The following is an 11,400-nucleotide window of genomic DNA, read 5'->3' on the forward strand; positions in this document are numbered from 1 at the left end:
TTGGATGAAAATATCCAACAATATCTCCTGACTGAAATTCTATTCTGCTATTGCCAGTAAGTACAATATTTGCATCATAAAGATTATTTCTCCTTCTAGTCGTTTGATTATCTGATTGTAACAGAACTTCACTAATTCTGTTATACGTCATTGAACCAGGTGATGATGATCGCCATACTTGGAAACTTAAAGAATCACGTCTTGGATTACTCCTAATCACTTCAGCTCTAATGTTAGTTATTCTACCATCACAAGTAAAGTTGAGACGTGGAAAAATTGCTAGTCTATTACGACCCAATTGACTGTCTCCATCTTGCTGGATATTAACAGGGTCAGTACACACTTGTTCATCTAATACATGTTTAATGTTAAGTACATGACAAGATTAGAGTTCCCATACCTGAATATGGAACATGACAGAATGACAGCATGATAAGGTAGAACAATCGCCCACCCATTTTAGTACACACAATCAATCTGTAAAGCAAACAGAATTGGGGTAGCTACTTCAGAATAGTATAACTAGTAATTAAATTAGTTACAGATGCTTTTATAAAGTAACTAGTTGGTAAATTACTAGTTACTGTCATGTGCTTTTTTGTACACTTTTGTAACATGTTTGTATGATTTATTTTATGCCTTACTAGTTAAATTAATATACACACATACACACCAGTGTTGGGCAATTTACTTTTTAAAAGTAACATTTACATATTACTTGCAACAGAATTATTTAGTTACAGTTACATATTACCCATAAAATAAAGTAACTATAATAAGATTATATATTATATTACTTTGTGTCCACAGCCTTAAGCTGTCACGTGTGAAACTACCACCTCATCACGTGACATGATTGTGCTGTTGGACAATGTACAAATCTTGGTTATAAGTAAGAAGCTGGTGAATAAGCTTTATGTAATATTAGACTTGTTACAGTAACTATATTACTTAGGTAGCGCATTACATTTGTAAGTAAAGTAACTTGAGTTATATTACCTGTTTTTATAGCATATTTCATTATATTACTTAGGTACCACAAAAGTAATAATATTACATAACGCGTTACTCCCAACACTGCACACACACGCACGCACGCATGCACGCACACACACACATATGTACCATGCAAAAACAGCCAAGCTGTATAAAAAGGGCGCTGCCTTCATTATTAACATTAACATCACTGCAGCCATTTCATGACTGCCATCTTTGATTTCATAACTTTTTTCACCCAAGCTTTTTGAAAACTACACCCTTTTATACAACTTGGCTGTTTTTGCACACCATTTGTATTTTAAATATATACTCCAAAAACAACTATAAACTGGCTTTGAGGTTTGTTTTACACAAATCATTGTTCTTCTTATCTACAGATGCAATGATATGAAACAAACTAGTGCTTTACCAATACAGAAAAATCTGATACCAAGATCTATGTTGGTACTGATAATTGTTCCAAAATTTTGTACTTGCTTGGCATATAAAGTTATTTATAGTGCCTGTATTTATTTGCAGTAGAGTTTTTTTATTATTATTCACAATAGTGTATTAAATTCCTTCCAAGTTACGTATACTATTTGTCTATTGAGATTTTGTAGTGACCGTTCTATTAGAGTATCTTGATTTTTCATGCAAACGTGATAAGTTGTAGTTGCTTAATTTTTAACACTTGATATATATTGTTGTACCCAGGATAACAAGACAGAAGAGTTATAACAGATTATTATTGTAGCTAGCTAGTAGTGTATGCAATATACATTACTAGAAGACATTTAACTCCTAATTCAGTCATGGCTATATTACTGACAGGCTATATAGCTGTATTTGACTGAAGCAGGAATTAAATGTCCACTAGTATAACTGCAGGTGTAGATGACCTCCCTTGTTTCATTGCCTTTTAGTTCTATGGTCCCCCCAAAGGTAAATTCTCTAAGTTTTATGAATGTGGCATAAATTAAATATTCAGTAAAGCCTCAGTTAGGCCACTATTTTCTGTCCAGATATATTGGGCAAGCATTTCGATTTCCATCACTTATTTTAATGCATCAGCCTTTTCAGCAACCAGCATGTGTGTAGACATGCCCACAATACACAACAGAAATGTGTACAGTCAACAATGAATAAACGAGTAAGACGACACATCAAAAATGCATGGTTTAAATGAACCCATATAACATGCAAAAACTTGTATGGCTACATTAATGGAAGAATATTGAAATACTTTGAGATGTCAATATAAACAAATTTAGATAAGACAACTTGTCAGTATATAATTCCTAAACGTTTGGACATAGGCAAACCACAGTGGACCACATGTTTTGAGAGATTTTGTCAAGCTTCTGGACTAACCCATAGGAGTTCAACACAGCGAGTTATAACCTCACCTACACAATAATGGGTGATGCTGCTGATATTATTCAATCCTCTAACCTCATCAATGACCAGAAAAACTCTTCCACAACAGTTTTGTGGAGGTTTGAATCTCATTGTGTGAAGAAGCTAAAAGTTATTTTCAAAATTCAAACAGTGCAAGCAGGAAGGAGAATTTAATAATTTCGTTGTACAACTTGTCCAAACACTGCAATTACAGTGCTCTAAAAGAAGAAATGATTCAAAATTGCATAGTGGTTGCATGGGCTCTGTGGCTCTGCTCTCTGAGAATCTTCAATTGGAAGCAGATCTTACCTCAGATAAAGCTGTAACTTTAGTTTGCGAGAGAATTTATAACGAATTAGCAACCGATAGTACGGGCTGACACTTCATCGAACATTGATGCTGTTGGATTGAGTAACAAACACAAAAGTAAAAAGACAGTTTGCCGGCAAAATCATGTTGGTTAAGAAAAATGTCCAGCTAAGACTGCTACTTGTCAAAAGTGGCCACAAGTGTGGACATTTTCAAACAGTGTGTTGAAGCATGGATCCATGCAGTCAAAGCAGTAGTCAATGATGGTGATGAACTGAGATTTATTGAAACCACTGAAGAATCCAATACTCTTCAGGTATACTGACAAACACAGCTGGGTGGGAGATACTTGTGTAGGTTTCTTGGTGTGGTGATTGCCCTGTTTTTGCTAACCATGGTCTGTGCTGATGCATCCTCTTTTGGGTTAGTAGCAGTGTTAACCAAGCAACAAGAGGATCAGCATTTGGAGTACTGACACCTACTGGAGAGAAATAATCAAGAAAGAGGTGCTGAGTGGAGTTTTGCAGGTTTTATAAGAGGAATTAGAACTCGTTAGTGAAGTATGCCACCATACTACTAGCTTTGTTTAACTGTTGGGCATTAGATTTACACAAATGTACTGAAAAGGTTGTATCTAAAGTTGTTCCTACGTGCAAACTTTGCAAGAACACTCAGACAGAGCTGGTGTCAGCTTATTGTGTCACCAACAACTTCTAGAAATGGGATAGACCTAATCTGAGATATCTCTACTAGCAATGAATCTGCTTGAAAGCAACCAACTGCAAGCAAATCATTTTCACAACTGTCCTTGCCTTCTATACCAGCAGTGGATGAAACTCTATACACTAAGAATAGACACCCTTCTAGGCCTCCACAGCACTATAATAGTTAGGTTATGTTTCATGGTTATATTATAACTTTTGTTTTTAGCAGACAATCTGTGTGCAGCTGTGTGTATCAAACTTTTACGTAATGGAGAGTATTAGGTATGTAACAATGTTGTACAAAATTAGGATATATGGTACACAAGTTATAGCCATACCACATGACAAGTGTAATAACAACAATATTATCTGAGTATATGGGATATAACTGTCTTAAATCTCAGTGCAAGTATTGCAAGGACACTTTTTGTCAAAAGAAATGGCCTTGGGTAAGTTCAGAATGCATCAAAGTTTCATATCAATGCAATATTAAGTTACACCACTTTAATCAAGCTGTGTTGTTGCAAAACCTCTAGTCAGAAACTACAAATTGTGACCAGCTGAGTAAAACCTAGGGTATTTCTCGAATTCTATTTTCTGTTGTCTATAGTACGTAACAAAGGAGTGAACAGTTAAAAGTTTCAGTCTATTATGATTACTAAATCCCTACTAGCACCGAGGGCAAAATATTTGTGAGAAGTAACACTGGAATGTCCTTACAACAACAGGGCCTTAATTAGTATAGGTAATCACACACATTTGAGTGCAATTATTCCATAATTACACGAAAATGCGTGTGATTGCCTACTAATCACATAGTGACCACCCTTTGTGGTTTGTAGTACACATCTATCCAGTTCTATGTGGCCATTAACTTCTACCAGGTGATTGCATCATCCTTCTTTGTATTACATCATTTGTTGTTACACTTAAAAGGCTTCACGTGTCAGCAATTCTGATTGGCTAATCAAAATGTCTACATATGTTGCACTTAAAAGACTTCTATTGTCAGCTTATTTGATTGGCTATTCATTATATCACTTTCTTGTTGCACTTAAAAGGCTTCTGTTATTCTGCTATTTTATTGGCTATATTACAGTGCAATTACAGAAACAAGGCCAGGTGATTTGGGATTAATTACACTCCTACTATTGGGACTAATGTATGGCAAATTAAACCACTATGTGATTACTCAGGAAAAACCCTACATTGCTACAGCCGGTTACTAAAAAGTGTTCCTGCAAGTATAATAGATGCCATAAATAAAAGCTGACTGTATCCTAGTGAAACCTGTGATAAACTAGTACATTATTACATCCCAGAATATAAATGTATTTAAGTTATGGCATTGAGGCCACTACATCATCTTGTGTTTGTAGATGCATTACTGTTAAGCACTACTGTACTTGGGACATCAAAGAGGAGAAACAATACCTTATAAACAATACCACAAGGTATTGTTTCTCTTACGCATGCAAATACCATGAACTGCAATGGACAATGACAATACTGTAACTGAATGTGATGTACTGAGGCAGTATCAGGCAAACTGATTTCTACAAACTTGGTTCATGGCTACTGAACACACAGATACAGTGGAGCCTCAGACCTCTATTATCCAGGCACCTCCATTGTCTGGACAGCCCAAATTGGTCATGTGGCTTGTAGTTTATTGACCATAATGAAGTTTGGTTTAGATGAAAGCACAAGGAGGGAGTCTCAAGGTTGCTGTTTACCTGTTTGGTGGCTTGTTTAATAACTACCAGTTGGTTGCTAGGTGATAACGCATTTTAAACCCCAGTGCGTGGGAGTATCAAAGCGCCGCGCTGGGTTATAACTACCATACAGCTAGACAGAGCGGCGCTGCTACTGTACGATATATTAGTTATCACCCAGTGATAACTAACTTATCACCCTGTTGCGGAGCCACTCAGTCTCTTTCGTGACATCATAATAACCACGAATGGCATTGTTTACCAATGGAACAAAGAGCCAAATAAAGAAATATTGATACAAAACACACCAATACAGCACTTAAAAACTAGCTAAATCTTACAAGAAAACTGTTAATCCTTTACACAATAACACTACAAGTTACCAATACCGTGATAGTTTAACAAATGTCAAAAACAGTCCGTAACGATTTTTGCTCCAGCAATCACTCCCAATGGCCACTATTATGAAGAACTAACTTCCTCTAGCTTCATCGTTCTATCTCGGACTATGGTAGCCACTTGTTGGTCTTTATTTTTCTCTTGCACACCATGCGACACCACCATACCAATTTCTGACAAAGGCGAATCGTACCTGGAACTGCTGCTTCATAACACCGCCCTTCGCTACAGTTTGTAGGCAGTATGTAAGGTCTCTCTTGTAGCTACGAAGTAGAATCTCCACACAATTCGGACGAAATCTTGAGCAGTGACAGGAACTCAAACCGGAACTTAATTTACTATCCGTAAACTTCTGCGCACTCCCGCGCACTGGGATATAAAACAGTTATATCCCGTATACTCGGATGATATCATTGTTATTACACTCGTCCTCGGCTCCGCCTCGGACTCGTGTAATAACAATGATATCACCCTCGTACCGGGATATAACTATAACTTACAGCCCAGGGGAGTGACCATGAATGCTCTGTAGTGACTTCCCCTCTGCCCATTAAACTGCATATATAGCACTAACTGATAGCAATAATGGCAATGTTTGTTTTTTTAATTAGTTACTTTAGCATAATAGCATGCTATTCTTAGTTATGGACATTTCTGAGATACGGACAGCAGTATGTACCAGACCGCCCGGATAAGAGAGGTTCCACTGCATTGTAATTGTATATACCATCTTTCATGATTGATAGATACTGCACTCCAGTTTTATATGCTACCTTCAGTGTGACATGGGTACATCATTCCGATATCCAGTGGGGACCAACTGTTTGTTACAGTCAGGCTCTCAATCCACCACTATACACACAAACTTAAAGTTGCGCTGATGTCTTACATGTAGTATGTTTTTTTCTCTCTATATAATGTCATCCATATGAAGAAGTTTGCTACATGGAATGGTGCTTAATCATGAAACACTTTAATTTTCACAAACTAACCTGCAGAACCAATTCATAATGCTTTTGTTTAATTGTAACACTAATGTAGTGAAGGTTATTTGGTGTCAAGTTGTCAAAATTGCTTCAGAGCATTCCATTCCAAATATCCACCATTCAATTCATCATAGAAAAGTAAGTGATTTTCAACCTTGTACTTCGCTATCCTTCTGCTATAGATCTTTTTAATTGCTATTCACTGCTCTTTCTAAATCTGGTCTAAAATCTGAGGTAACCATCACGTGTCGTGAGTTATTACACTTTTTATTACATGCCCCCGACATGCCCAATACAAAATGTACGGAGAATTTTGCTACACTGAGTTGGTTTAGGCCATTTTGATGCACCAAAATTTCAATGAGTTGGATTGCTTCTGGTATCATTGTACTCGCAGAGTTGCTCTACACATATCACAACCAGAAAGTTACTAAACAGACTCGAGGTAGACGGTACACAATAACTAATTTAATTTTTAATGGTTTTTCAATCGAAACATGCCTGTTCCAGCTGGCATTTTTGTCATGGACAAAAAAGATAACAAATGTCTGCAAACTTCTTAATATGGAACTTTTTGTTGTATTTAAACACTTTCACATAGCATATAGTGGCAGTTATTTACAGTAATGGTGGATGCAGGATGGGGCATTTGGGACAAATGCCCCCCCTCCATTCCCTTCTGTGAAAGAGGCATACTTCTTTGATAGACTCTATGTACCTGATCAGACCAAAATCAATTTATGAAAACTGCAAACTCACCTAACCTAAAGTTAAAGAGGAGTCAAACTCGTCCAGTACCTTTGTACGTACTAAGCGCTTTTAAGATTTCACAACCATCTGCAAAGGCTATAATGACAAAAATCAACCTACTAAGGAGTGATCATTGCTGCTTAAAATAAATAGCAACTAACAAGAGAATCTGCTCTCCCCAACCACCTACAACTTAGCCTGTTTGTGCCCCTCCCCTTGCCAACTCCTGGATCCGTCCCTGTACAGTTGATTCCGCTATAATGCGTTGATTCCGCTATAATGCGTGCTCCACATATTTCCGTAACTTTTAATTTGTATAAAAAATCAATGTACAGTAAATGTGTCAAAAGTTTTCTCTAGCATCTTCATATGCCTCTAAAAATAATTAGCGTGCACTGATGTGTCGGCTGCCGGCTAGTCTAATTTTATGCACTGATGTGTCGGCTGCCGGCGAGTCTAATTTTATGCACTGTTTGTCATGCATTTTTCTTAGCTCTTACTTCTTCATAAGCAAATGCAATATAAAAACCCGAATTTCGTTAGCTTAGGCTAAATTGCATGCGACGGACATGCAACCGATCGCTAATTGCGGATAAACAATTAACATGATTGACAAAAACACTCACCTCTTTTCGGATTACAACCAATGGGAAGAAGCCAGCAACTTCAACTGCAGTTTTGCACCAAATTGAGTGTCGAGTCACGAGGATAAAATAGATTTACTGGGTAATTATAATTATTTTAAACCGTTCGCGCTGCGCGCCATGCGGTTCAAATATAATTTTTTTTTGAAACCATCAAATGAGATGTTACAAGATCCAATAGGTGAATAACCTAGCTAAGAGATTCTCTGCAACACATTTCTGAGATCACACTAATTTCCAAGCGTCAAAATGATACTTGGTGATGACTTTAACTGTCTGCTTGGTATTGACTGGTCTACTGGAAATATTTTTAAATCATACACATCACCTACATTAAGAGACACAACAAGACACTTCCTACTAGAGGTACCAACTTACTAGATCTATGCTTTACTACAGATCCTGATCTGGTTCAGTTCTGCCAACCTTTTCCTGGTGTAAGTGACCATGACATACTGTGTTATTAAGATTCCGAGTTCTCCAGAAGAAAAATCTACCTTTAGAGCAGGGGTCCCATATGTGAAAACATTGTTACAATCTTGGATTAGTAGTTAGTACAAAATCAAAGCACTACAAAAGTGTTAAAGAAAACTGATTGGTCTTATGGAACCTGAAGTCCCCCCAACATCACACTACACAAGACATGGACAGTTGGTTGGCACCAGATCACAAGGTTCCAATTATACAGCTGAGTACACTAGAGCAATTCAAGTATGTAGGCTTCTTGCTCAAGGAAACAACAACAGGAACTAAGTAGCTATCACTAAACATTGAACATCACTAAGTACCACTGCTTTGATTCACACACAGATACATAATTGTAATTGTAATTTTTAAACAGGGGATCCACTCAGTAACCAAAAACTAATTTTCAGTGGAGCCCTGTGAGCAAGAGAAGAAGACAGACTACACTATATACCAGACATGGGGCCAAGTACATGAGTACTTATACTTAAGTACACTTAAGTACAGATTTGAAAGAACTTGTACTTTACTTTAAATACTTTCTTAATTTCCCCAATGTACTTGTACTTATACTCAAGTACTTTGCTAAGTACTTGTATGTACTTGAGTACTTAAAGTATTTTTAAGTACTTGTAAGTACTGCAAACATTGTATGTAGTTTGTACACAGTGGGTGAAGGTGCAGTTTACAACTTTTTGCGATTCTTCTACTGCCTTCCCCAACCTTACTATGTACCATGTTGCCACGATTAATGATGTCATAGCATTCTGGCAAACAAAAACAATGCTGCTATTCAAGTCAGTGAATTTTAAGAGTTTAAGAGAGAGAATGGTTGACAAAAATCAACCCCCTAGGCGCACTTACATACTACAATACACTGAATACAGCATATATTTTACTACAGCAAAATGTACTTGTACTTTACTTAAGTACTTCCAGCATGTACTTGTACTTTACTAAAGTACTCTTTTGATTGCTGCGGAGTACTTGTACATGTACTTGGAAAATTCAAAAGTACTTGTACTTTACTTAAGTATTTTTAAATGTACTTGGCCCCATGTCTGCTATATACACACACCACACACGCATGCATACACAATTCTCGACTGTTTGACTTCATCCCTGCCCCTACATTGTAAAACTAATTGGTGATCACATTCCGAGTAATAATGTATCCACAACAAAATAAATCATCCCTGGATGTCAGCCTCTCTAAAAAAACTCATCAGAAAAAAGCATCGACTCGAAACATTACAACAGTGATAATAAATGGAGGGAATACAAAGATGTTCATCAAAAATACGCAATTTAATGAGGCAGCGGCTGCAGCAGTAGCACACTATCTATCTTCTCCAATGCCTTATTTTCTGACAACATGAATGGTAAAATACTTTTGGAGATACAGGAGAAAAACATAAACCGTTAACAGTCAATCTCAAACTGGTAGCTTATAGTCTTCGACTCTCAACAAAAATCAGAAATACTTAGTTAATCATCAATTTCAAACCGTGTTTACTACCAAAGACTTAACAATTTTCCACACAAAGGCCCATCCCACTATCAACAACATTGAGATTACTCACCTCAGATGTATGCAAGTTACCATTAGACTGCAATCCACACTACCAATGAAATAGCACCTATGCTAACACACTTATTTCAATCCTCACTAAGGACTGGAATCATACCATCTGTGTGGAAACAAGCTTATGTTACACCAGCATACAAAGCAGGATCAAGAACCGATGCCAAAAATTATTGTCCTATTTTATTAACATCCATAAACTTCAGAACATATAACATGTAGTCACGTAATGAATTATCTGATATCCATAATGTTATATTGAAACATCAATACAGTTTCAGATCTGTGAAACACAACTCTAACTATCATTGATGATCTTGCTAATGACAGAAAACTAGTTGACACCTGCATGCTTGGTTTCTCCAAAGCCTTTTGACAAGGTACTCCACCAACGACTCCTGAATTCTATGGTATTACTGGTGGCGCTTGCAACTTTCTTATCAGATCATTCTCAACAAGTAGCTATAAACAGTGTGTTATCTTCTCCATGTAAGGCCAACTCTGGAATATTTCATTGGGCCCAATGCTCTTCCTTGTGTACATCAATGACATAGCAGATGGTGTACAAAGTCAACTTCATTTATTTGCAGATGACTGTACAATATACAGAACAATAAACTCTCCTGAAGACCATACAATGTTAAAGCCAGTTATCCAAGTGGGATACAACCTGGCAAATGGAATTTAATTCTAGGAATATCATATCTCCACACTACAAGTAACTACAATGTATGAACTCAACTGAAGTCAGTGAAAAAACATGAATATCTTGAGAGTCTAGATCAATGGCAAACTCCCTTGTAACAAAGCAAATCAAACACTGGTATTCCTACTTACTTGAAAGCACAAGCATGCAATGCTTCCACTACTTGAATATTGCTATTTGGGAACCAGTGGTGTATCTATAGACTCTCTGGGTTGGTAGGGCACAAGAGCAAAAAAAAAAACAAAAAAAAAAACAGTCACAGCCTGCTTACTATAGCATGCATGCAACCCTTATATTACTGATAAAGTACGTAAAAGTCTTAGCATAGTTTGCTATAGTGCTTCTTTGAATAGTGTGACTGCTTTATTAGAGTGATTGACTGCTCTTTTAGAATATCTCACGATCTCACATAACACAATTCTTTGATAGGGCACAGGCCCACCCCTAGATATGAGATTAATCTCCCCTAGATATGATATATTCTTCACTCGTTCCAGCATTAATTGGATGGCTGCAGGTTTGAGGCCGCCCAGGTCCAGTCATGGATTTTTTCTCCTTTCTCCACCTTTTCAAACATACTTTCTTTAAACAGACTGTAGTACCAGGTGTCCTACAGACCTTCAGAATTTGTGCTGTGAAGTTTTAAAAAATAAATAAATTTAAAAAAATGCATGCAAACACAATGACATATAAGACATATTGGTAGCCCACACATTTATTAACATTTTCATAAAAAATTATCAATCAAAAATTGAAGT

At 36.8% G+C, this 11,400-nt stretch overlaps 1 long non-coding RNA gene across 1 annotated transcript; it reads right to left on the reverse strand.

Annotated features, from left to right (window-relative positions):
- Nucleotides 1-160: 160 nt before the first annotated feature.
- LOC136251312 (uncharacterized) lies at nucleotides 161-7,966 on the reverse strand. The gene is made up of 3 exons (XR_010699004.1): nucleotides 7,869-7,966; nucleotides 401-477; nucleotides 161-351 (listed from the first exon to the last, which is right to left on the reverse strand). It is a non-coding gene; the product is annotated as an uncharacterized lncRNA (long non-coding RNA).
- Nucleotides 7,967-11,400: the final 3,434 nt, after the last annotated feature.

This window comes from Dysidea avara, chromosome 3, assembly GCF_963678975.1.
Source record: "Dysidea avara chromosome 3, odDysAvar1.4, whole genome shotgun sequence".
In the NCBI taxonomy this organism is placed as follows: Eukaryota; Metazoa; Porifera; class Demospongiae; order Dictyoceratida; family Dysideidae; genus Dysidea; species Dysidea avara.